Below are 25,846 nucleotides of genomic sequence, written 5' to 3' on the forward strand. Positions count from 1 at the left end.
AATGCCACGGTCAGACATCTGAGCGACGTCACAGAAAGGGCTTGTAAAAGAAATGCCACAGTCGGACATCTGTGCGACGTCACAGAAAGGGCTTATAAAAGAAATGCCACAGTCGGACGTCTGAGCGACATCACAGAAAGGGCTTATATTCAAAAGTAAATAACAAGTCTGCCACAGTCGGACGTCTGAGCGACATCACAGAAAGGGCTTATATCAAATGTAAATAACAAGTTAGTCCATCCACAGGAATAAAATCTTAACTGAATTTAAAACTCATGTAGTCCACCGGGTTTTGCTGCCAAGGCTGATATGTGACAACATAAGATGAACACAGTACTTGGACATGTACAAGATGATTGAAGGATCTGTGACTCTGCAGAGTTTGTACTAACTGACCACAACCAACGGATTTCCGTAGTCACGAAGGACTAGTTCCGTTTATGGTATTTCGGTAGAAACACATTTAACCAGTACACACCCATTCCACCTCACGATGCCAGGAATCACCCTAGACAACGTCCAAGAAAAACTTTGAGACAGGGAGGTCACAACCTCGAATAGCATGGGATCAAATTTCTATACGCGCGCTCTAAGGGGTGCCCCTCTCTCGGTCCCAACCGGAAACACCCATGCCCCTGACTGGATGATGGGCTTTAATCCAGGGTCATGGAACCCTCATCCTGGCCTCTCTACTTGGTGTGTACCAGGAAAACAGTTTGCAACTTACTACACCATATTCCTTGCGGAAAACAAGTGGCAGTACAGGAAGGAAATGAATGGGAATGTGATTTGATTCACGATGACACTGAAGTCAAATAGACTGGCATAAGACTGGCATGCCACAACACTGCCATCTTACCCATCCTCATGCCATCACATGGCCATGCCAATATGTATCCAACAACATATGGCTTTCTTAAACTTACTTTCCACTTTTGTGCATGAAATATAACATTCAAAGAAATGTTCATAAACATGCCATGAAACTCCTAAATGCAAACATGCAACAAACACTCATCATATCAAGGGTTCAAACATGCTTGCCTGGTTCGGAGTAGTCGGAGTCTAACTGGGTGAAGTTCGCGGCTCCGTCACCTCCTCCGGTATCTACGGTATAAGAAATATATGCACGTAACGTAAATACCGCGAGGTGCACAAAAAGTAATCCACATAATTTTCAAATAAATCTGGTAAAAAACTAGACAAAATTTTAAAGAGAACAGAAAAAGAATCAAACCAAAATCCTTTTCTGTTTAAAAGTTATAAGAGTTTTGATTCAAGGTCCTTTCTGTAATGAAACAGAAAACTCCCAGGGGGTTCTGCAGAAAAGTCCAGAAAACGGTTCGTTTAAAAGAAAAGAAATGAGAGACTGACAGGCGGGCTCCACCCGTTAGGTTTGAATATTCATACGAGGGAAACAGGTCTCGTCGGCGCCCGAGAGTTGCGGTGGTCGCCGACGGCGATCCACGGCGAGGCAGGGGGATCGGGTGGTACCTCCGTGTTCAGCATGTCCTTCCGCGTCTGTGGGTGGTGGTGGTGGTCGCCGACGAGCACTGTGTCGACGGCGGCCCTTGCTCCGGCGGGCGGCGGTTCGGGTGGTCGTGGGCCTCGTCGGAGAGAGCTGCTGGGGTCAAATTGAAGTGGGGGTTAGTCTCCTAGGGGTGCCATGAGACTACGGGAAAGTGCAGGGAGGTGGAGGAGTTCTCACCGAAGAGATCGTTGCCGGAGCCCGAGGCGGACGGAGGTGGCCGGAGTGGAGGAAGAAGGGCCCCTCGAGGCTCTTCCAGAGTGAGGGAGTCCCGGACTAGGGGGTGTCCGGATAGCCGAACTATCATCATCGGCCGGACTCCAAGACTATGAAGATACAAGATTGAAGACTTCATCCCGTGTCCGGATGGGACTTTCCTTGGCGTGGAAGGCAAGCTTGGCGATACGGATATGTAGATCTCCTACCTTTGTAACCGACTCTGTGTAACCCTAGCCCTCTCCGGTGTCTATATAAACCGGATGGCCTTAGTCCATAGGACGAACAACAATCATACCATAGGCTAGCTTCTAGGGTTTAGCCTCCTTGATCTCGTGGTAGATCTACTCTTGTAACCCACATCATCAATATTAATCAAGCAGGACATAGGGTTTTACCTCCATCAAGAGGGCCCGAACCTGGGTAAAAACATCGTGTCCCTCGTCTCCTATTACCATCCGCCTAGACGCACAGTTCGGGACCCCCTACCCGAGATCCGCCGGTTTTGACACCGACATTGGTGCTTTCATTGAGAGTTCCTCTGTGCCGTCGCGATCAGGAAGGATGCCTTCTCCCGTCTTTAAAGACGGCACCGTCGTCAAGAGAGCTTGGCCGCCGGCCAAACTGTCCGGCTAGGTGGTTTACTTATGACCGCCTGTTCGGCCACCGCTCCGACGATGACCTCTAAGGTCATCAAAAGCGATCTTCACGTCAGCCCGGAATTCGCCGAGCAGTTAGATCCGATTGAGCTCTCCTCTGTAAACGAGCTCCTGGATCGCATCGCCGCCCGCTACAGACTACGATTAGATTGGGCTTAAACCCGATCTGAGAGAGATTAACTCTCCTCAGGCCACCCACCATGTTGTCGTGGTAGAGGAACAATGCGGCAACCCTTCTTCTACGTTGAAAACCAACTATGTCCGGATTCCCGATCCCTCCAAGCCGGATTCCCGCGAAGGGACGAACGCTAATCAAATACTGAACTTAGAGTCAGGCATCGGACTAGATTCGTTAGAAAGCATCCAGCAAGTCAAGCTTCCAAATCCGGAAACTTCTTGGCCTTTGAGCCTCAGATCGGGCGGGGTTCCGAACTTGATTCCACCCGCCCACCTAAACATAAGCGATCTATCTCGAATACAGCAAGAGCCCGATGAAACAGTACATCATTACTGGGCCAGATTCCTCCTGGTTATGAACAGGATAAAGGACTGCTGCGAAGAAAGCGCGATTTCAATTTTCTGCAACAATTGCACGGACAAGGGAATCATGAACGCCATAAGTCGTCGCGAAGTTACACGCTTCATCGACCTAGCGACTATCGTACAAAAATACTGTGCGGTAGAGAGTGCCAGGAACACCGAAACTAGGTTTTGGGACAGTCCGGCCTTGACCACAACCCTAGTCCGAAGTAAAAGGGTGCGCCATACTCAAGCACCTGGGTTAAAAACCAAAAAGCAAAGACCACCTAAAGGGCATGGAACCATACTGGAGGGCTGGCTCAACGGACCCTGCAAACTCCACAGTACAAAGGGCGCCACTCCAACACACAACCTTCGAGCATGTTGGATACTACGGCAGGTGGCCAAAAGTGGCAAAGGCTTTTTAGCCCCGGGCAAACAGCACAGCAATACCGGTACGGTATTAATAGTCTTCGAGACTTTCGCATCAAATAACATGCGAAAACGAACAATCCGCGGCCTCGCCGAAGTCTACCAAGTAGCAACAGCAAATCCATGGAGTGACATGGCTATCACCTTCAACGCCAGCGACGAACCTAAATTCCGAACAGCTAGAGCACCAGCCGCATTGGTCCTCAGTCCGATAGTGGACGACTTTCGCCTTACCAAGGTACTCATGGATGGCGGCAGCAGATTAAACCTCATCTACGAGGAAACCCTTCAAAAAATGGATATTGACTGGAGCCGCATCGAGCGAAGCAGCACAACCTTCAGAGGGATAATCCCTAGTCGAGAAGTATGCTGCATAGGAAAAATCACACTAGATGTAGTGTTCGGCTCACCTGACAATTACAGGTCCAAGGAGGTCACGTTCCAAGTGGCCCCATTCGGCAGTGGATATCACGCTTTGTTAGGGCGAGAGGCATTCACAATCTTCCAAGCTATACCCCACTACGGGTACATGAAGCTCAAAATGCCCGGACCCAATGGGATAATCACTCTTGCTAGTGATCCAGATACAGCACTCCGCGCTGAAAATAAGACAGCCGCACTGGCCCTAGAGGCATTGTCCGAAGCCCTATCGGCAGAGGAACTAACTACGCTGCGCTCCACAATGGATAGGGACGATGTGATACTCGATAAGAGGTCCAAGTCCACCTCTTTTAAACCAGCAGACGAAATAGTCAAATTTCAGGTCCATCCAACAGACCCCACAAAGACGGCCTCCATTGGGGCACAATTAAGTCCTGATGTCGAAGCCGCACTACGAGAATTCCTTCAGGAAAATTGGGACATTTTTGCCTGGCACCCTTCAGACATGCCAGGAATCCCACGCAGGCTGGCAGAGCACAGCCTAAACATCCTAAAAGGATTCAAGCCGGTCAAACAAGCTCTTCGGCGATTTTCCGAACCCAAAAGACAGGCAATGGGAGAAGAGCTAGCCAAACTCTTAGAAGCCGGATTCATTAGAGATATAAAACATCCGGACTGGCTAGCCAATCTAGTAATGGTACCAAAAAAGGACAAATCCTGGCGCCTCTGTGTCGATTTTAAAGACCTTAACAAGGCCTGTCCAAAGGACCCTTTCCCCCTCCCTCGCATCGACCAAATCATCGATGCTACCGCAGGGCACGATTCATTGTGCTTCCTCGATGCATACTCCGGATACCATCAAATCAGGATGGCGGAGAAAGACCAGGCCGCAATGGCATTCATTACTCCATATGGGCCATTCTGCTTCAACACAATGCCCTTCGGACTCAAAAACACCGGCGCAACATATCAGCGCATGATTCAAACATGTCTGGCTACCCAGATAGGCAAAACAGTAGAGGCATACGTAGACGATGTGGTCGTCAAGACCAAACACATCGAAACTCTAGTAGAAGACTTGAGGGTGACATTCGACAACCTCCGAGCATATGACATTAAGCTCAATCCGGAAAAATGCGTCTTCGGCGTACCAACCGGAAAGCTCTTGGGCTTCATCGTATCCGGTAGAGGAATTGAAGCAAACCCGGCCAAAATCCGAGCTTTGTCACAATTGGATATTCCAAAAGACCTCAAGCAAATACAAAAACTAACCGGATGCGTAGCGGCCTTAAGTCGCTTCATCTCCCGTTTGGGAGAAAAGGCTCTGCCCCTCTACCGCCTCCTCCGGTGCACCGAACATTTCGAATGGACGGATGCTGCCATAGCCGGACTCGAAGAAATAAAGGCCATACTAGCAACAAATCCGGTCCTGGCCACGCCCAACCTGGGCGAACCTATGTTATTATATATCGCAACAACACATCAAGTCGTCAGCGCGGTACTCATCGTCGAGCGAGAGACAGAAGGGCACAGATTCCCTCTTCAAAAACCAGTGTACTACGTATCCACTGTTCTAACTCCATGCAAGTCCCCACATTATCAAAAGATAGCATATGCGGTGTTCATGGCATCCCGGAAGCTGCGACACTACTTTCAAGAGTGTTCCATAACGGCGGCCTCCGAAGTACCTCTCAACGATATTATAAACAATCGCGACGCAACGGGCAGGATTGCAAAATGGGCTATTGAGCTCTTACCATTTGACATAACATATAAACCACGGCGAGCTATAAAGTCACAGGTTCTAGCCGACTTCGTCGCCGAATGGACCGTAGCCGAACTCCCTAAAGAGTACGGTGCATACTCCAATTGGATCATGCATTTCGACGGATCCAAAATGTTGGCTGGCTTGGGGGCTGGCGTCATCCTGACGTCCCCAACTGGAGACACAATCCAATACGTGCTTCAAATAATGTACATGGACTCCAATAACGCAGCCGAATACGAGGCCCTTCTACATGGCCTCCGGATGGCAATCTCCATGGGCATTCAACGCCTAGAGGTGCGTGGGGATTCAAACCTCACAATATCCCAAGTAAATGGAGACTTTGATGCCAAAGATCCAAAAATGGCAGCTTACCGCAACACCGTCCTAAAAATGTCAGCTCGGTTCGAAGGACTCGAATTCCACCATGTAGCCCGGGATAATAACCAGGCAGCAGACATGTTAGCACGCATCGGCGCGAAAAGAGACGCCGTCCCTCCAAACATCTTCCTGGAATGGCTCTTCAAGCCATCCATGTTATGGGAAGAGGAGTCCGGAAATAACAATCCGGAGCCAGCTGCATCACCGAACTCAGACGATTCTGAAACAATCGGCGGCTCAGCCAACGAAATAACACCTTCAGCTCACGAAATAATGGCAGTAATTGCCCCGTGGACAGAACCATTCCTAGCCTACTTAATTCGGCAGGAACTTCCCGAAGACCAAAATGAGGCCCGCTGCATAGTTCGGCGATCTAAAGCCTACAAGGTCCATGAGGGAGAACTTTATAAGAAAAGCACAAGCGGAGTCCTTCAAAGGTGTATCTCCGAAGAGGAGGGGCGGAATCTCCTGGCTGAAATTCACGCTGGACTCGGTGGGCACCACGCTGCAGCCCGGGCACTCGTAGGCAAGGCCTTCCGTACAGGATTTTATTGGCCGACAGCCTGGCCAGATGCTCAGGACTTAGTCCAACGATGCGTCGGTTGCCATCTCTTTGCTAATCAGAGCCACATGCCACCCGCCGCCCTCAAAACTATACCCATTACCTGGCCGTTCACGGTCTGGGGGCTTGACATGGTTGGACCCCTTAAAGGGGGAACCCACAAGCACAAATACTTATTGGTCATGGTGGACAAATTCACCAAATGGATTGAGGCCAAGCCGGTTAAAACGGCAGAATCCGGACCGGTGATAGACTTCCTATCCGGGGTAGTACACCATTTTGGCGTCCCCACAGCATCATCACTGATAATGGCACGAACTTCACTGCCGACGAGGTTAAACTCTGGTGCAAAAACATGGGCATCAAGCTCGATTACGCTTCAGTCTATCACCCCCAAACTAACGGTCAAGTAGAGCGAGCAAATGGTCTAATCATGAGCGGCATCAAACCCAGACTAGTGCGGTCCCTCAAGGAATCTAACACGCACTGGGTAGAGGAGCTCGACTCCGTACTCTGGGGGCTGCGGACCACGCCAAACCGAACTACTGGATTCACACCATTTTTCATGGTGTATGGCGCAGAGGCAGTTCTGCCTTGCGATATAATTCATGACTCACCTCGTGTGCGCATGTACGAAGAAAGAGAAGCCGAGTTGGATCGGAAGGACAGTTTGGACGCCTTAGAGGAGGAGCGGGACGTGTCAAAGGCTCGTTCCGGATTCTATCAGCAGCAGGCTCGAAGATATCAAAGCAGAGAAGTACGGGCCAAAACTTACAATGTCGGCGAACTCATTCTACGCCTGCCGGACAAGAAAAAGGACAAACTTAAGCCCAAATGGGAAGGTCCCTTCATCATCAACCAAGTCCTGACCGGCGGAGCATACCGTCTATGTAAAGCATCTGACAACCGACTCGAGCCGAACCCATGGAATGCAGCCCGTCTCCGAAGATTCTACGCCTAAACACCGGACTCAGAGTTCGTCTCACTCCCCCATCCACCTTTTTATATTTTTTACTGTCTCTTGTCCCCCTCCTTCTTCCCGCTTTTTTTTCAATACCTTTTATAGGCTAATTTGCGCTTTGTTCGCACACACTTGATGTGCTCCTAGCACTCATTATACCTGGGGGCTTCTTTCCCAGAAGCTTATTAATATGGGCTCTATGCCCAAATACATGTGTCATACTTCCGCATGTACCTTTTATTCACCATTATATGCATCGATATGACTTAAGTTTTGGCCAAGCTGGGTTGCCTGGCTCCTGTGCTTACCCCTACGTTCCCGATTGTTCGGCTAGGAGGTAAAGGGAGCACCTCTGCAATTGTTACTGCCGGGTTAGCCGGATGTGTACCTCAGACTGGGTGAAGCCGAAAGCTAGCGTTCTTAAGAGAATATTCGGTCGGTGACTTGAAAGATGATTTCTTACTTACTTATTTATAAGCCCCCAGATGCTTTTTCTGCTATTTTCGTAGTCCAGCATTGCACCTTAGGGCATGCCTCCCAGGGAAAGGAACCCTTAATGGAATTATTCTCCCTGGAAGATGTTTCTTACTAACCATGTAATATAACATAACTAGTTGGGCACTTGTCTGATAAAGCAATTATGACCCCGACGCCTTGTCTCCATGCATGCCCCGGTTCTTTTATAACCATAGGGGTATTCGGACACACTCCGGACTGTTGGGTCCCGAGGTTGAAGCGAAACGGTCCGCAAAGACAAACGATCTACAATCCGGCTAGAAGGCATCTTACATGTCATTTCAAATTACATTGTCAAACCGACTGATTGTACTCCTCCTCAATCCCATCTAACAGGCTGTCTAATTTACAGTCCTGTTGGGAATATTTCGTGGCCAGTTCTACTTGTCCATACATCAAGCTCACAGGGATCTCCTTCCCATCAGGCCCCGCAGGTCCGACCTCGGCCATGTGGTTTGGGTCAGCCTTCGGGTAGCGCGTCTTCATCATGGCCCAGGCCTCCTTGGCGCCTTGACGACATGCCGATATCTTCCACAAACGGAGGCGTCGCCGTGCTCCCTGGAGCTTCTCAGCAAGCTCACCAAGGCCCTCGGGTAGGGAGACGGATGGCCATAAAGCCTGAACGATGCCACTCATTGCCTGCCGAACACGTTCGAACAATTGCACCAGCTTGGGAAGTTGGTCACCTGTTGACCCAGGCATTTCCTCCGCAGGGCGACCTGTGAGCACACCTAAAGACATATTTTTGTCAAACGACTTCCTCGCCAAATTCTTCTTTTCAAAGGAATTTGCTCAAGCACTTACTATAAATGTCGTGACGAAGTCGCTGATTCTCCTTCATGGAGCCAGACAGCTGGGCCCGAACACCTTTCAGCTCTTCTCCTAGCTGGGTGTGGGCATCTTGGAGCTTGTTTCTCTCCTGCTGCACCTTCATAAGCACCCTCTCGCCAGCCTTTAGCTGACACAGTAGTTGTTGCTTGTTCGGATCTAGTCCGGCGCCCTCTGCAATATTATTGTCAGATTCACGCTGCACTTTGTTAATTAATTATCTTTTCAAAGTACGTCTTACCAGCGGGGGTCTCTGTGGCTCCCCCTATGGCGGCCAATGCGGCCTCAAGTTGGGCCTTGCACTCTTGGAGCTCCTGGGACAGATGGGTATTCTTCTCCGTAAGATCCTGCATAGAAATTGATCCTTAAATCAGTTATTTTAACCATTTTAAGTCTCGGAGGCTACTGGCATATATAACTATTAAAATTACTTACACGTATGTCTTTCACATACTGCTCCGTGGCTCTGGTTAACCCATCTTGAGCGGCACGGAGGTGCGCGTTTCCCGCATCAAAGGCATTTAACGCCTCCGGGGAGAAACACGCGTCACGAAGAACTGTCCGGCGATGCCTGTGATTCATGGCGCTCTCCACCTCAGACCGGGTGGCGGACAGCCTATCGGCATCCTCCGTTGGAGGAGCGTCTGACTCATGCCTTGTATTGGCCTCCCCTTCCAGGCCATGCATTGGAGCATGGCTAGTGGAGGCTTGATTGGCAACCTCTCCGGACACTGTCCGGCGAGCGCTCTTTCTGGAAAAGTTATGAGCATTAATATACCTCCTGGGAATCCTTCCCTTAAAAAATAGCGGTGCTCCGTACCATTGCGGCGACGTTTCAGTTCGCGTCGCACTCCTCTTCCGCCTGCTGGGCCGGACTGACCCTTGTCGGCCGATCGCCGCGGGCTCGACTTCCTGCCGTAAAGGCACTTCCTGTCGAACACCATTGGTGCACGGTGGTCAGAACTAAGCATTAAAGAAGTAACGGCGCCAGGACTTCGGTCATACTGAGCTGGTGGTACACCCCGTCGATCAGTTCCACCGCTAAGTCCGGATCCTCTTCGGAGGCCGGATCAAGGGACCTTTCTGGGTCTTCGGGTTGTGGGGCTAGGCTTTTTATGCCCTCCACATCCCGACGCAGTTCCTGTGTCAAAATCATACAATAAGACAATTGCCTTTAAAGGCACGGTTCAGATATGCATGCAACCGCTTACCCAGCTCCGAGGGTTGTTCATGGAAAATCCGTTCAGAGGATTCGTGCGGAGGAGTCCTCCTTCTCCCCCTTGTACAAGCCGGACAGGATCTTCACCAGATCGTCGGCCGAGCCAGGTCCCTTGTGGCCGTGACGGGTGGCGTTGTCGTCTCCATTGAAGTCCCACATGGGGTGGCCCCTATATTGGAGCGGCTGCACCCCACGCATAGTGCATGTGGCCATGACTCCGATCATGGTTAATCCGGAATGGGCTAGCAGCCGTATCCGGCCCATCAAGTAATGGACGCTACTATCATCTTCTCGTCGAAGGCTCCGTGGGCGCCAACTTAGGCGTTTCTTCAGGGGAGCGTTGCTAAACTCTGGAAGGCCGATCCGGACTGGATCCGGCAGCGGAGCGTCCTCCATATAAAACCACTCCGAAGGCCAATCTTCGGACGCCTTCTTCGGGGTCCCGGACAGGTATTCGGTCCCGGCGATGCGCCATATTTCGGCTCCGCCCACTTGATATATCGACCCCTCGTGAGAGCGGGGTACGAGGTAGAACAACCTCTTCCAGAGTGCAAAATGGGGCTCAATGCCCAAGAACAGCTCACACAGAGCTACGAAGCCCGCGATGTGCAAAATGGAGGTAGGTGTAAGGTGATGAAGCTGGAGTCCGTAGAACTCCAGGAGCCCCCGGAGAAACGGATGTATAGGAAATCCGAGTCCCCTTATTAAGTAGGAGGCGAAGCACACCCACTCTCCTTTGGAGGGATTGGGGGCACTCTCCGCCTGCTTCCCACCTTTGTAGGTGGCCAGTCCGGCTTGAACCGGAACCATGAAGGTCGGGGGAAGATATCCCTCTGCTTGGAGCGTCACTAACTCGCTGTGCGGGACTGAGCATCTCCTCCAATCTCCTGGCTTAGGGCTGGGAGCGCGAGAAGAGGAGCCGCGTCAACTGTCCATGTTGGAATGGGTTTGGTGTCAGATGCGCCTCGATGAGTGCTTGCGGAAGGAGGATGATGTGATTTGGATCTGGATCCTCGCCTCTCTTATAGGCAGCTTATTTGTGCAGCTAGGGGGTAAAACATAAAAATACCCTAGCTTTCCACATTCGTGCGACGTGTGGAAGAAGACCATTATTGGACGCAGAAGCCAAGGAGCGCAGCATTTATGAAGCAACCAGACACTATCCGGCAAACACATGGAGCATGAATAAGAACCCGCCTTGCAAATGCCGAAGACAACATATGCGCCGGATTCGTCGTTATTGAAGCCTGGTTCGGGGCCTACTGAGGGAGTCCCGGACTAGGGGGTGTCCGGATAGCCGAACTATCATCATCAGCCGGACTCCAAGACTATGAAGATACAAGATTAAAGACTTCGTCCCGTGTCCGGATGGGACTTTCCTTGGCGTGGAAGGCAAGCTTGGCGATACGGATATGTAGATCTCCTACCTTTTAACCGACTCTGTGTAACACTAGCCCTCTCCGGTGTCTATATAAACCGGATGGCCTTAGTCCATAGGACGAACAACAATCATACCATAGGCTAGCTTCTAGGGTTTAGCCTCCTTGATCTCATGGTAGATCTACTCTTGTAACCCACATCATCAATATTAATCAAGCAGGACGTAGGGTTTTACCTCCATCAAGAGGGCCCGAACCTGGGTAAAAAACATCGTGTCCCTCGTCTCCTGTTACCAACCGCCTAGACGCACAATTCGGGACCCCCTACCTGAGATCCGCCGGTTTTGACACCGACACAGAGGCTAGGCGGGGTCTGGTGAGGTGGTGGAGTTGTGCGGGGGCGAGAGCAATCCCGGAGGCGCTATTTATAGCCGGCCCGAGGCGGTTGCCATGAACGGATAAGTCCGGCGAGCGATTACTGCGGCACTATGGCTGGACGGTTGGATTACAGGCTTGAGCATCATCTAGACGAAGCACTGGTGCCATTCCAGCGTCTAACTTAGCACGGCAGGGGTGGTTACGGCCTGTCCCCGACGGAATGGTCGTACGGCACGACGGCAGCAGAGAGCGCGCCCTGTGCGTGCCAGGCCACGACGACGGTGCTGCATGCGTGCGCTGGCAAGGAGATGGCCACGCGGAGCTCTCAGGAGGTTTGGGCAGTGCCGAACGGCGTTATGCCGCAGGGTGTCCCCCTGTCGGCCGCCACGGGGTTTCTGTCGCCGTGGAACACGCCGGCGCAGGCGGGCCAGGGCGCCACCGACGCCAGGAATGAGCCAAGCGCGCGTGTGGTGCTCCGGACAGGGAGGTGGAGCTGTGAGCAACGCGCCAAGTGCACAGTGGACATGTGACTGAATCCCTGACGAAGAAACGACACTGAACTCTGAATTTTACTGAAGATGTACAGTAACAGTGTAGGCCAGGTGTTCGACAGAATGATTTTGGCATGTCGGGATTTTTCCCTGAGCTGGTTTTTGGTGGAGTGGTCTCTCATTGCAACTAGGGGTTGCCTGAATTTTGGTGGAATTTTTGGAGAAGTGGAGATATGAATTTCACCAATTTTGACAAATCTGGTCCAAACTTGCAGAGGGTGAAATTTGAAAATTTTGAAAAGAAGAAGAGTGGATCTTGATGGTTCTAGGTTGTGGGTGCTAAGGACTATCAGGGGAGTTGAGTTGAGGTCAAAATTCAAATGCATTAAGGTACTTGCTTTGCAAATTACCTAGGCTAAAAATAAAAGACAGAATTGTTTTGGGAAAAGAAATAAATGAGATAAAATCCAAAAATGGATTTTATTAGTTGGGACAGAGTGTTTGGGTTGATCCAAAGTGGAATGGAGGGGTTTTGGGAAAATTTTACCATAGGAGGCATGGTAAAATCAAGAATGGATCAAAACCAAAGAAAAGCCCAAAATCAAAAAGGTTTTCTTTTTAGAAGAAAATAAATACAAGACAAGATTTTCAGAGGGGAAACTCAGAAGAGAGGTTTTTAAGAAGGGTGTAAATGACCTTCTTCAAACCAAGCAAGGCTCATGCTGAAAACAAAAACCACAAAATTTTTGGAGTGTCACAGCACCTACCCACTTAGGAAAAATCTCGTCCCCGAGATTTTAGCTGATCCTTAAACAGGTGTGGGTGCTCTGTCCGAAGAAAATCCTCTCTCTCCCAAGTAGCTTCATTCTTGGGGTGATTGCTCCACTGAACTCTGAAAAACTTGATGGTTTTCTGTCGGGTCCTCCTTTCAGACTCTTCTAATATTTTTATTAGGTGCTCCCGGTAGGTGAGGTCTGGTTGCACGTCAATATTTTCATGTGATACTTGCTTCTCTGGGTTGCTCACGTACTTTCTCAACTGTGAGATGTGGAACACATTATGGATATCGGATAAATCTCCGGGTAGGTCTAGCTGGTAGGCTACCTTGCCTCTTCGGGCCACTATACGGAATGGTCCGATGAATCTTGGTGCTAGCTTTCCCTTAATCCTGAATTGCTGCAGACCCCTCATAGGAGAAACTCTTAGGTATACAAATTCTTTGGGTTCAAAACTGATTTCCCGATGCTTTCGATCGTAATAACTCTTTTGCCGACTTTGAGCTGTCTTGAGTCGATCCCTAATCGTCTTAACTTTCTCCTCAGATTCCTTGAGCATATCTGGGCCGAAGATGTGGCTGTCCCCGGTTTCTGACCAGTTTAGCGAGGTACGAATCTTCTCCCATATAGAGCTTCAAAGGGTGCCATTTGCAAGCTGGCTTGATAACTGTTGTTGTATGCGAACTCTGCATATGGCAAACTTTCTTCCCAACTGGTTCCGTAGGTGAGCACACAGGCTCTCAGCATGTCTTCTAGAATTTGGTTTACGCGTTCAGTTTGCCCATCAGTCTGGGGGTGGTATGCGGTACTGAATGATAGTTGGGTTCCCAGTGCCTGTTGTAGGTGATCCCAAAATCTAGAGACGAACTGTGTGCCTCTGTCAGATATGATAGTCTTTGGGACTCCATGCAGGCAGACGATACAGGCAAGATAAAGTCTGGCCAGTCTCTGAGTGGTGTGAGTTGTCTTCACCGGGATAAAGTGTGCTACTTTAGTTAATCTGTCAGTGATGACCCATATGGCATTATTTCCGTGTCGTGATCGTGGTAATCCAACAATGAAATCCATTCCAATCTCGTCCCACTTCCACTCGGGAATCTTGTTTGGCTGTAACAGCCCGGCTGGCTTCTGGTGCTCAGCCTTGATACGTTGACAAGAGTCACAGCATGCAATGAATGTGGCTATATCTCTCTTCATACCGTGCCACCAAAAATTTTCCTGAAGGTCTTTGTACATTTTTGTTCCTCCAGGATGGATTGAATACGGAGCGGTGTGGCTTTCAGCCAGAATCTGCTGCTTGAGGTCCTTGATATTTGGTATGCATAGTCTCTCTCCGTACCACAATATTCCTCGCTCATCTACGTTGAATTCTGAGGCCTTGCCCAAACTCACTTTCCTTTTTATGCCATCAATGCTGGGGTGTCCATGCTGAGCCACCTTAATCTTTTCCATCAGGGTAGGCTGTATTTCCAAATTTGACACACTGCCTTCGGTGGCCATTATTAAATTGAGTTTGACAAATTCCTGTTGAAATTCTGGCCTCAAATTTGGTATACTGTCGTTGTCCATGCTGGGATTCCGACTAAGGGCATCTGCCACAACATTTGCTTTTCCGGGATGATAGTGGATTCCAACATCATAATCCTTCACCAACTCCAACCAGCGTTGTTGCCGTAAATTAAGTTCCGGCTGTGTGAAAATATACTTAAGACTCTTATGGTCTGTGTATATTTCACAACAATTTCCAAGTAGAAAGTGTCTCCATTCCTTGAGTGCATGGATGACCGCTGCCAATTCTAGGTCATGAGTGGGATAATTCTCCTCATGCTTGCGAAGTTGTTTGGAGACATACGCAACTACCTTGCCTTCTTGCATCAATACGCATCCGAGGCCTTTCTGGGATGCGCCACAATACACCTCAAAATTCTTGTGTATGTGTGGCACAATTAATACTGATGCCGTTGTTAATTTCCTCTTTAGCTCTTGGAAGCTTTTCTCACATGCTTCCGTCCATTCAAACTTCTTGCCTTTCTTGAGCAACTGCATCGTTGGCTTTGCTATGGTGGAGAATCCTTCAATAAATCTCCGATAATAGCCTGCCATTCCCAAGAAACTCCGTACGTCCGTTACGCTAGCTGGTGGTTTCCAGCCAAGTATGGCCTTGACCTTTTCGGGGGTCTACTGCAATACCTTCTTGGGTGAGTACGTGGCCCAGAAAACCCACCTGTCTTAGCCAAAATTCACATTTACTGAATTTGGCGTACAGTTGATGTTTCCTGAGTTCTTCGGGTACAATCCTGAGATGCTCGGCGTGCTCTTCTGGTGTTTTGGAGTATATCAGAATATCGTCGATGAATACAACAACAAATTTGTCCATATACTTCATAAATACTTTGTTCATGAGGTGAACAAAATATGCGGGGGCGTTAGTTAGCCCAAATGGCATTACTGTGAACTCATACAGTCCATATCTGGAAGTGAAGGCTGTCTTGGGAATATCTTCTGTTCGCACTTTTAATTGGTGGTATCCCGATCTCAAGTCAATTTTTGAGAAGACTTTGGCCTGTGCGAGCTGATCAAATAAATCATTTATTCGGGGCATTGGGTATTTGTTCTTGATTGTGACCATGTTAAGAGCCCGATAGTCAATACACAATCTCAGTGTTCCATCCTCTTTCTTGGCAAATAAAATTGGAGAACCCCAAGGTGAGGAACTGGCTCGTATGTATCCTTTCTCCAATAATTCTTTTATTTGCTTCTTCAATTCTACCAGTTCGGATGGTGCCATTCTGTATGGTTTCTTGAAAATAGGAGCGGTTCCGGGTGCTAGCTCAATGCTGAATTCTATCTCTCGGTCCAGTGGCATGCTTGGTAGTTCTTCTGGAAATACGTCTGGAAATTCGCACACTACCGGAACCTTGTTCAGCTCAGAAACGTCCACCTTGTTTAATCTTGGTTGCTGAGGTATTTGTCTCTCTTTGGCTGAAACTTTTATTGTCTTCCCGTGATGGTGTGTGAGAATCACGGTCCGGTTGAAACAGTCAATAAAACCTTTGTTGGTGGTTAACCAATCCATCCCTAGGATGACATCCAATCCTTTGCTTTCCAATACAATAAGGTTGGCGTAAAACTTCAATCCTTCAAATTCAATAACCACTCCTTGACAGTAACTCTGGGTCACTTGCTTAATTCCAGGGGACTTGATGATCATTGATTTTTCCAAGGGAAGCATAGAAAAATTATTTTGCAAAGCAAAACTTTTCGAAATGAATGAGTGAGAAGCTCCAGAATCAAACAAAACCATGGCAGGTATTGTGTTGACGGGGTACGTACCGAGTACGATATCTGGGGCGTTCTGTGCTTCCTCTTTGGTCACGTGGTTCAGGTGACCCTTCCGGTGGTTGTTATTGGGGTTGAAATTGTTTCGCTTTGGTGCTGAATTATTGCCGCCATTGCTAGGCTTTGGGGTTGAGTTCCTTGGCTTGGGGCACTGCTTGGCATAGTGCCCTTCTTCTCCACAAGCATAACAAGTAACGCCTGGGCGATATGTGAACTCCTTGTCTCTTGCATGGAAATTCTTGATTGGGCGCGAATTATTTGTCGGGGTTTTTTGTGCACTACCCTTCTGAATTTCAGTCTTGCTTCTGTGGTTGCGAGTAAAAGTAGACTGGTCCCTTTTGCGTTTGCAGAAATCTTCGAAACTGCGTCGCTCGTTTTCCAGAGTAATGGCCTTATCCACCAGTGTTTTAAAATCTGGGAAGGTATGCACAACCAGCTTGCATTTAAGCGCGGGTGCCAGGCCTTCCAAGAATTTTTCCATCTTCTTGCTCTCGGTCATGCGCTCTTCATTGGCGTAGCGAGACAGCAGAGTGAATTGGCTGTTGTATTCTGACACTGTCATGGTCCTTTGCTTGAGGTCATCAAATTCTCTCTTCTTGATTTTCATAACACTCTTAGGAATGTGTGCCCCACGAAAACCTTCTTTGAAATCCCCCCAGGTTATTTCATTTTCGTTGGGGTGCATGTGCAGGAAGTTTTCCCACCACGATGCAGCTGCTCCGGTGAGATAATGTGGTGCATACAATACTTTTTCACGGTCTGAACACTGTGCAATAATTAATTTTCTCTCCATGTCTCGAAGCCAGTCTTCGGCCTCAAGAGGCTTGTCAGTATGAGAAAATGTTGGGGACGCGTTTTCTGTAACTCAGATAACTTGGATTGCTGCTGATACTGACCACGGTTATTTCCCATATTGATGAATTGGTTCATCATTTCCTGGTGTTCTTGCTGACTCTGTTCATACAGATGACACACTTGGGTAAATGTTGTTTCACTGTCTTGTTGACTTGTCTGTCCCTGAGTGAAATTGTGGTTTGGTGCTGTGCCATAATTCTCTTCGGGCTGATTTGGCATAGAGCACGTCCACGGACGAGACATCTTTCACTCTGGGGATATATTTTGTGAAACTCGTAAGACAAGAATGAAAATTGCAAAAGTCAATAAAACACACATAAAACTCCAGGTTTTTTTTTTGAAAATACACGATTGCGCGCGGAGAAGGACTATTACATATCTTACACGCAGGCATAATTATACATTACATCACTCAGGATATGCATACATAATCCTGACATGTTATTGAGACTAGTGCACTTCTCCAGATCCTACATGATGCGCAAACAGGCTACTTCTCACAACCTATGTACATATAAACATATCACACAAGTTGTTGCATCGCATGGCGTCTACACGTACTCAGTCGGAGATGGTGAGGATCTCCCTTGGCCTGCCGAGGGTGAGATGCAGTGACGCTGGGGAATCAACCTCCTCCTCGCTAATAGGTTCCAGACGAGGAACGCTGCGCTGAGCTGATGGAGCAGGTGCCATAGGCGGAGTAACCTGAATATGAATGGGCGAAATAGGTGGGGTAGCACGTATGGGAGTGGGTGCAATGAGTGGTGCAGCGTGAACGGGAGTGGGTGCAATAGCCTGGTTGAATTCCTCAGTGGTAGGCAGACGACGAGCAGTGGCGAGAATGGTAGGTGAATGAGAAGCTGAGGATGAGATAAAAGTTAGCGGTGGAGCGGTGTGCAGGAGTTCCCTCCTGTTGGCGGCACAGCCATGGACTGAGTCCATGCAAGCAGCTACGAGGTCGTCCACCATGCTGTCGAAGGCTGCCTCCAGGGCTCGGAGGTACTCGACAAGCATCTCAAAGGCCTCTACTCGCTCTCCTCTGGGGCAAGAGAATGAGTAGTGACAGGTGTAAGGCACGTGTCATGGAAGGTAGCGGTAGCAACGGGTCTTCATAGCAGGAAGGACATCCCGAAGACGAGCTATTGCCTCGTGGGCAGCCATCTGCATAGCATGCCTCTCTGTAGGCATGGCTCTCCCCAAGAATCGGAAGCGGCGTATCTCAGCACGCCCTCCCCTGAATTGCACCGCGGCCTGGTGCATGGTCAGACTGTCGTTGATCTTGTATGGATAAAGTGTGAAGACTAGGCGCACGGATGGCCCCATCGCGACCTGAACGATGAAGGAGAGGAGCTTGACAAACCCCTCAGGCACGTTGGTGAACATCTGCGACTCACAATCGTCGCCAGCCATCTACAAAAGTAGGCAAAAATTCTGAATGATCAGATCATAAATTTTATGCTGACTGTCAGAAGAATGACTACATTTGTAAAAACATGAATAAACTCTATCATGCTAATAACCAATTAGCGATCGCACCTAGTGGCTTCCTACAGTCAGCCTGGCTCTGGTACCAAGTCTGTCACGACCGGTTTTTCAATAAAATGCTTATTGAGAAAATTGATCTTTAGTTTCCAGTATAGGAAAAGTTATCCTCACTGGTAGACAAATACTTGATAAACAGAGGACCAGTAGCATAAATATATTACAGGGTTGAGCTAAGGCTGCTCAACAATTTATTACAAACTTGCCAATATCTTACATAAGGGCGGTTATGACACAGGGGTGTGGTGACATGCTACTAGCTCGAGATAAAAGTGGTGGTGGATAACTTGACTCCTAACTGGCAGCTCATCGAGCATCGAGGTGAGGCTCGATGAATTTATTTCTGGGGTGGCGGAAGCGGATATAACACAATGACCAAATGCAAGATCGCACGGGACTGACTGGGACTCCTCTAGGCGTCGGACTCGCTATCGAACTCTTCATCCATGAGATCGCCTTCATCAACATCTGGCCAAATCAACAAGCTAGGTGAGTACTTTGAGAGTACTTGCAAGACAGTTCGGACAAAAGATATAACAAATGTATGCATGAATGCGTCATGAGCAAAAATAAGGATGCTCAATCCAATAATAATAGCTTTGCATGACTTGATAGGTAAAACAAATAACTGAAAACCGATCGGGTGTCTGGAGCGACGCCTCGAAAGGTAAACAAATAAAGCTCATGCCGCAGTTGGGCGTCTAAGTGACACCACATAAAGGGCTTATAAAAGAAATGCCACATTCGGACATCTGAGCGACATCACAGAAAGGGCTTGAAAAGAAATGCCACAGTCGGACGTCTGAGCGACATCACAGAAAGGGCTTGAAAAGAAATGCCACAGTCGGACGTCTGAGCGACATCACAGAAAGGGCTTGAAAAGAAATGCCACAGTCGGACGTCTGAGCGACATCACAGAAAGGGCTTGTAAAAGAAATGCCACGGTCGGACATCTAAGCGACGTCACAGAAAGGGCTTGTAAAAGAAATGCCACAGTCGGACATCTGTGCGACGTCACAAAAAGGGCTTATAAAAGAAATGCCACAGTCGGACGTCTGAGCGACATCATAGAAAGGGCTTATATTCAAAAGTGAATAACAAGTATGCCACAGTCGGACGTCTGAGCGACATCACAAAAAGGGCTTATATCAAATGTAAATAACAAATTAGTCCATCCACAGGAATAAACTCTTAACTGAATTTAAAACTCATGTAGTCCACCGGGTTTTGCCGCCAAGGCTGATATGTGACAAGATAAGATGAACACAGTACTTGGACATCTACAAGATGATTGAAGGATCTGTGACTCTGCAGAGTTTGTACTAACTGACCACAGCCAACGGATTTCCGTAGTCATGAAGGACTAGTTCCGTTTATGGAATTTTGGTAGAAAACATTTAACCAGTACACACCCATTCCACCTCACGATGCCAGGAATCACCCTAGACAACGTCCAAGAAAAACTTTGAGACGGGGAGGTCACAACCTTGAATAGCATGGGTTCAAATTTCTATACGCGTGCTCTAAGGGGTGCCCCCCTCTCGGTCCCAACCGGAAACACCCATGCCCCCTGACCGGATGACGGGCTTTAATCCAGGGCCATGGAACCCTCATCCCGGCCTCTCTACTTGGTGTGTACCAGGAAAACGGTTTGCAACTTACTACGCCATATTCCTTGCGGAAAACAAGTGGCAGTATAGGAAGGAAATGAATGGGAATGTGATTTGATTCACGATGACACTGAAGTCAAATAGACTGGCATAAGATTGGCATGCCACAACACTGCCATCTTACCCATCCTCATGCCATCACATGGCCATGCCAATATGTATCCAACAACATAAGGCTTTCCGAAACTTACTTTCCACTTTTGTGCATGAAATATAACATTCAAAGAAATGTTCATAAACATGCCATGAAACTCCTAAATGCAAACATGCAACAAACACTCATCATATCAAGGGTTCAAACATGCTTGCCTGGTTCGGAGTAGTCGGAGTCTAACTGGGTGAAGTTCGCGGCTCTGTCACCTCCTCCGGTATCTACGGTATAAGAAAAATATGCACGTAACGTAAATACCGCGAGGTGCACAAAAAGTAATCCAAATAATTTTCAAATAAATCTTATAAAAAACTAGACAAAATTTTAAAGAGAACAAAAAAAGAATCAAACCAAAATCCTTTTCTGTTTAAAAGTTATAAGAGTTTTGATTCAAGGACCTTTCTGTAATGAAACAGAAAACTCCCAGGGGGTTCTGCAGAAAAGTCCAGAAAACGGTTCGTTTAAAAGAAAAGAAATGAGAGACTGACAGGAGGGCTCCACCCGTCAGGTTTGAATATCCAAACGAGGGAAACAAGTCTCGTCGGCGCCCGAGAGTTGCGGTGGTCGCCGACGGCGATCCACGGTGAGGCAGGGGGATCAGGTGGTACCTCCGTGTTCAGCACGTCCTTCCGCGTCTGTGGGTGGTGGTGGTGGTCGCCGGCGAGTAGTGTGTCGACGACGGCCCTTGCTCAGGCGGACGGCGGTTCGGGTGGTCGTGGGCCTCGTCGGAGAGAGCTGCTGGTGTCAAATTGAAGTGGGGGTTAGTCTCCTAGGGGTGCCATGAGACTACGGGCAAGTGCAGGGAGGTGGAGGAGTTCTCACCGAAGAGAATGTTGCGGGAGCCCGAGGCAGACGGAGGTGGCCGGAGTGGAGGAAGAAGGGCCCCTCGAGGCTAGGCGGGGTCTGGTTAGGTGGTGGAGTTGTGCGGGGGCGAGAGCGAGCCCGGAGGCGCTATTTATAGCCGGCCCGAGGCGGTTGCCATGAACGGATAAGTCCGGCGAGCGATTACGGCGGTGCTGTGGCTGGACGATTGGATTAGAGGCTTGAGCATCATCTAGACGAAGCACTGGTGCCATTCCAGCGTCTAACTTAGCACGGCAGGGGTGGTTACAGCCTGTCCCCGACGGAACGGCCGTACGGCACGTCGGCGGCAGACAGCGCGCCCTGTGCGTGCCAGGCCACGGCGATGGTGTTGCATGCGTGCGCTGGCAAGGAGATGGCCACGCGGAGCTCTCAGGAGGTTTGGGCAGTGCCGAACGGCGTTATGCCGCAGGGTGTCCCCCTGTCGGCCGCCACGGGGTTTCTGCCACCGTGGAACACGCCGGCGCAGGCGGGCCAGGGCGCCACCGACGCCAGGAACGAGCCAAGTGCGCGTGTGGTGCTCCAGACAGGGAGGTGGAGCCGTGAGCAACACGCCAAGTGCATAGTCGACATGTGACTGAATCCCTGACGAAGAAACGACACTAAACTCTGAATTTTACTGAAAATGTACAGTAACAGTGTAGGCCAGGTGTTCAACAGAATGATTTTGGCATGTGGGGATTTTTCCTTGAGCTGGTTTTTAGTGGAGTGGTCTCTCATCGCAATTAGGGGTTGCTTGAATTTTGGTGGAATTTTTGGAGAAGTGGAGATATGAATTTCACCAATTTTGACAAATCTGGTCCAAACTTGCAGAGGGTGAAATTTGAAAATTTTGAAAAGAAGAAGAGTGGATCTTGATGGTTCTAGGTTGTGGGTGCTAAGGACTACCAGGGGAGTTGAGTTGAGGTCAAAATTCAAATGCATTAAGGTACTTGCTTTGCAAATTACCTAGGCTCAAAATAAAAGACAGAGTTGTTTTGGGAAAAGAAATAAATGAGATAAAATCCAAAAATGGATTTTATTAGTTGGTACAGAGTGTTTGGGTTGATCCAAAGTGGAATGGAGTGGTTTTGGGAAAATTTTACCATAGGAGGCATGGTAAAATCAAGAATGGATCAAAACCAAAGAAAAGCCCAAAATCAAAAAGGTTTTCTTTTTAGAAGAAAATAAATCCAAGACAAGATTTTCAGAGGGGAAACTCAGAAGAGAGGTTTTTAAGAAGGGTTTAAATGACCTTCTTCAAACCAAGAAAGGCTCTTGCTGAAAACAAAAACCACAAATTTTTTGGAGTGTCACAGACATCTTGGAGTTGATCAGCATTTGAATGTGTGGAGCATACCCACATGACCTTTTCTGGTCAGCAACTGTCCTCTTGATTGTCTCAGCAATCAGACTCGTGACTTTGAACTTCTGTGTCAAATCAAACATCTGTAGAAGATTTATGGAATGGCCTCTGATCACCCTATGATCTCCTGATTTGGGCAACAAAGTGTGCCTCATTATTGTGTTCATAGTGGCCAGACCAAACATCAAGTAGTACACTAACCCTAGCTTGTGAGTCTCCAAAGCTTTGTCAGGTATTTCCTTGTACATGTTTGCCATGGAGTTGTGGTCTTTCTTTTTCTCAGCATAGACATCAATGTCCTTCTCATGCTCCTTGGGTGCTTTGATGAGTTTTGCCCACTCATCCACTATAGACTAATATCTTTTTCCCTTCAGTCATCCACACAATCTTACCATCCAGATAGAAATGAGCTGTGGAGTAAAACTGCATTATAAGCTCATCATTCCATTTGGTCAGCTTTTGACCCACCAATTTGTCAACACCACTGCGCTTGAACCTCTCATGCACTCCTAGAAAATGGTCTTCATTAGCATCAATATACTTCCAGTCAACCCACTTCATGTCACTGACAATGGGCTTCTTGTCAAGCAGAACTATTTCATAGAAATCTTGCTGTTCTTTGGTGTGGAATCTATAGTCCATAGCTGTCCTTCTCCTCACTGCATATGGATCAGCTTGTCTCCACAATCTGAGACCTGCATCTTTCCTTTCCTTCATATTCTCAGCCACTGGATGGTTGTCATCATGGTCTGGAATTTTTGGCTTGAGCTTCCTTAGCACTTGGGCTTTAGCATCTTTCTTCCTCAACTTCAGGAGCTGGGGCCTTGTTCTTTTCTGCTGCTAGGATGTTCCTGATGCTTCTCTTTGGAGCTGTCTTGGAGGCTTGAGTTGGAGCTTTGGGGGCTGTCTTGGGCTTTGAAGGAGCAGCCCCAGACTTGATGGCATCCCCCATCAGCTTCTTTGACTTAGCAGGAGGTGCTTACGCAGCAATTTATTCTTCCTCTTCCTCCTCACTAGTAGAGTCTATCCTCATGGATGGATTTCCAAGCACTCTAGCAGTGGTTTTCCTGACCCTTTTCTTGCCCTCTTCACCTGTCTTTGCTCAAGTGTGAATACCATGGTCTCTTGAGTAGATCCCCTGGCCTTAGACATTGGCACTCTCCTGGCAGGTGCTTTCTTGTGTTGTCCTGGCTTGGTAGAAGCAACATCAGCATATTCTTCTTTAGCACCTTCTTCTTTGAGCTGACTTCTTCAATCTCAAAGTCTTCATTCTCGGAGTCTGAAGTTTTCTTTTCCCTCTGCCTAGTCTGAGCCTTAGGCAGGTTACTAGGTGTGCTCCTGCAACCTTCATCATAGCTTCCAGAGGGACTAGTGCCTTCACTCAAGTCCATCTGCTGCTCTGACTTGTTCTGACTATCACTTTGATCAGACATTCTGCACAACAAACTGAGAGCTGACCATGTGAATAGTTGTAGATGAGATAGAGTAGATGAGCATCACAAAGTGCAGAGTTTTTGCAAAAAGAATGAGTCAAAAACTTAGTTTTAGTTTTCTATAGGAAGCATTTCGGAGCTACTGATTTGTAAAACTCGATGACACCGAAGCAACTTTGGAGTCTAAAGTAGTGAAATCGGTTAGACCGAGACATAGTTTGGTGACTCTGAGTTTTCTAGGGTTTCACAAAGTCCTGATATCGGTCACACCGATTTACAACTTTCGGTCAGACTGAAAATCACATGTGCACTGGCCTCAGCCAAATCGGTGGGACCGATTTCTACAATTCGGTCGGTCCGAGATGAGTCTGGCGGAAACCTAACCCTAAATTTTCAAATCAAATCTAATCTAAAGGATGATTTTTGTGGATGGATCAATCTCATACTTGGAAAGAAACATGGCATTGCCTTTGTGCTAGGAATCGGAGTTAAAAGAAAGCACAAAGTGTTGAGCTCATACCCTAGCTTGGCGATGAGCTCGCTACAGCGGCAACAGAGGGGAGGATTTCCGTTGACGGCGATGGAGACCAGCGACGGGAGGTCATGGCAACGAGGAGACGATCCGGAGACCCGAGGCGGCAGAGCAGGACACGCGTGGGTGAAGAGGTTTTGGAGAAGTTTCCAAAATTTGACCCGTCAGTATATATATCCTGACACTGTCGGTGTGACCGAGTGGAACAACTCGGCGGTTACTGCAACTCGGTGAGACTGAAAAGTTCTAATCGGTTGCACCGAGATTGAAAACTTGATCAACCCAGTGAACTCGGTGTGACCGAAATGGATGGATCGGTCAGGCCGAAATACATACAGAGGTTTTGGAAGTTTTAAGTCTATGACAAATCGGGACTCCGAGTGCTCATCACCCAGAGGGTTTGAATTTGACTTAGATAAAACTTTGTGATGTAGCATGAATAGAGTTTGAGAAGAGAAAAGCATAGATAGCTATAGGGAGTTCTTAGGCATTCTTGTCCATCCATTTGGCAAAAGAAGAAGATCCTAACAATCAAAGCAACAAATGGATGTCCTCGAATGAGAAAAATATGCAATCAACATGCTCACACAATAAAATGGCAAATGAAATATGTGTCAAAGCATGCATAATCACTCTAGCATCTATCAAGCAATTGGCGATGACTAGGTCATCCATATATGAGTATATTGACTTAGGAGTAAAATGAGATCATTTGATCATAGGTCATACTCATCGTTTAAGCACAAGTGGGGTTACCATTTTTACATAAAGCATTGTTGTGTTCACACCATTAGAGTTGCTTTAGCTCAATTCTTAGAGTAAAGCTCCCCCTAGATGTGATATCCCCCCTAAGAGGGATGAACTAACCTTGGGTTTTGTTGATGATGACTTCATGTAGATGTTGAAGATGTGGATGCTCATTGTTGATGTAGATCATTTGAAGCAATCCATTAGAGTGAGTTGCACTTTCAATACCTACATCGGTTAGTCCTATAAGGAACAAACAAGGATATCCATAGACATGCAGTGAATCACACACATGATGATGTCCATGAAAGCATTAGGTTACCTTGTCCCTTGTCTTACCAACAAGACGGTTTGTGACTCCTTGAACTAGAGCAAGATGT

Source organism: Triticum aestivum, chromosome 6B (genome assembly GCF_018294505.1).
Source record: "Triticum aestivum cultivar Chinese Spring chromosome 6B, IWGSC CS RefSeq v2.1, whole genome shotgun sequence".
In the NCBI taxonomy this organism is placed as follows: Eukaryota; Viridiplantae; Streptophyta; class Magnoliopsida; order Poales; family Poaceae; genus Triticum; species Triticum aestivum.